Raw genomic sequence first — 2,500 nt, forward strand, 5'->3', positions numbered from 1 at the left:
GCATCCGCCCATCTAAGAGATTTCTTCGTGCCGGGTCGTGAGCTATGTGGAGCGATCAAAAAAATGGGATCTATTGGGCTTTCACCTGCACTGCCTTCGCCTAGGACATTAGAAAGGGCTTGCTGCTGGTTCGGAACTCCCCTATCTATTTGAATTGATTTACAGCGCCTATTTTCAAGCGGAATTGCTTCTCTTAACTTGAAAGAGGGTCTCTCCTGTCCGGCTCGATATGAACAAGGTAGGCTGGTAGGCTTCTATCCGACTATTAGTACATGCAGTTCTCCCCTTAGCCTTAGGGCAGGCAGGAAAGAAATTAACAGCTTCTAAAGAAAAGAGGACGACTTAAGACAGCAAGAACGGGCAAAAGAAGTAAGTCACTTGCAAGCCCGAAAAGAAATCGATGAATGTGTCCCGACCAAGCAACGAAGAAGCGCTAGCAGATGAGATTGGACCTATATAGACTAGGGGAAAGACAGTCTTGGGGGTCCCGTGAGAACTAGCCCTTTGAGGAGCTCTCTAAGCTGTCTAACTCTCTATTAGCATATGCAGAGGGAAACCAGGTTCAATAGCCGGATAGAGTAAGAAAACAACTAAATAGAAATGAGTACTTGCTACGGGAGTAAAGAGTTTCAAGAAAAAATATCCTTAATGCGACTGCGGGAAGGCTGTTCCTGCTACATTTCGCTGGGGAAGAAAGAAGGAATTGAGTCCTTTCACATTATCACGGAAAAAGGGGATTGCCTATTAGTCAATTTTGACTGGAAAAAGACCCGGAACCCCATACCCTCTCATTCACTTACTATAGGCCGAGGAGCGTAGATTCATCTTACTTTTTATAAATGGAAAAAGAGACATAAGTCACGCATTCGAGCAAGAGCCTTTGCCTTTCTTCGCTATGTAAATAGAGGGCCGGAGGAAGAAGTGCCAGAACCTCAACAAAAGAATTAAGGTGATAGAGTCTTACAGGAGACGCTAGGCTTCGGAATTGAATGGAATGATTCCTCTCCCTTGGTTGCCTTCACTGCCCGTGAATCCCTTCTCTTTTTCTATTCCAGTAGTCTTATGCGGTCTGGTCTGTCCATTAGTTGCTTAACTCATAGTAGTTAGGAGGTTGTTGTCCTAATGAGTGTAGCGGAGTGCTCCCTATCCTATTACTCATCTATAGGGCTATCACCCTAGCTTTCCCTGTCTCTGCCTTTCTTTCCTAGTCCTGAGTTTTTCTTCTTGACTATTGCGGGTTTGACACTATTCAATACTAAATATCTACTCGTGGAGGGAGGGGAGGCAATAGATTCATCTTAGGCGGTAAGCGAAGGAACTGTAGGGCTTAGGGCAGCCTCGGATTTTTCTTCAATAGGCTCTAGGGGAGGTGAGAAGAGAGCCAATAGCTATTATAGAAGGACTTAACAATTCATGGCATGAATTAGAGTTGAAGGAAGAAAGACATGAAATGCTAGAAAGATGGAATCTATGAATGAGCTCTTTCGTCTAAGCCTAGAACTAGGCAAGAGCAAGGAATGGACTTTAAGTGAGTGAAAACCGGAAGGAGGGGACAAAGGTCAGTTCTATAAGGCAAGAAAGCAAGATCAGAAGAAGGAGCAATGCAGAATAACTAAGCATGACAAGGAGAGGATAGCTAGACTTTCAAAGACAGTAGCAATGGCAAGGAGACTAATCCCGATATTCTTTCCCGGAGGATTCTATTGATCCAAGACCTGTATGTAGACCTGGGCCTCCCCCGCTTTCAGTTAAGGCCAGAAAGAATTATCTTACCTTTATCTTCTGTCAGTCTTTGAAGTTTCCTTTCTTTGAAAACCAAGGATGAAGCTAGAATGTGGAGTACGGACTTATCATGCTTCCCAATTCCACTAGCATAAAAGAGTTTATTCAACTCCTGAGAGATTCTAGAGTTCCTGAGCTACCCCAATTTGATGAGAATGAGGGAAGAAGTCCTTAGCTATTCCTTTGGCCTATAATAAGAAAGGTCCATCAAGACTCAGAAATTACCCTCGATCTTTTCAATCCCTCTAGTAGAGAATTCTTAGCCTTCGTCTTAGAAACTGAGCTCTCACAAAGCAAGTCATTACTTATTGTTTACACACACTTTCTATTTGACTTAGCCTACTTCTTTCTCATTAGATCAATTAGGCAGGGGAAGACTCTGTGTACTAACTTTCTCTTCTTTCTTCTTCTTTGAAATCCCTTGCCACTTCCCTTCTTTGCTAGCACGTACCTGTCTTTGCTTTGCACAAGAGATCCCCCTACTCTTCACACCCCTCTAGTCCTGATCTTGCTTATGCATTACTTGGGAAGGATTGCCCTCTCCCTTTGTTGGGGGCTTTGGCTACCCTACCTCATTCCCTTCACAAGCCAAGGACAAGATGAATCTATTGCCCTGCCTCCAAGAGAAGAAATGGCACCAATCGATTCAATAGAAGGCATTAAGCAGACAGAGCGAGAAGAGAGGATATCCTTTATCCTGTTGCAGCTTTCATGAAGG

The 2,500-nt window shown here is 43.8% G+C and overlaps 1 annotated feature.

Annotated features, from left to right (window-relative positions):
- Positions 1-2,500: part of a repeat region (second copy of large repeat M) that runs on past both edges of the window.

Source organism: Lactuca serriola, mitochondrion (assembly GCF_051521515.1).
Source record: "Lactuca serriola mitochondrion, complete genome".
Classification (NCBI taxonomy): Eukaryota; Viridiplantae; Streptophyta; class Magnoliopsida; order Asterales; family Asteraceae; genus Lactuca; species Lactuca serriola.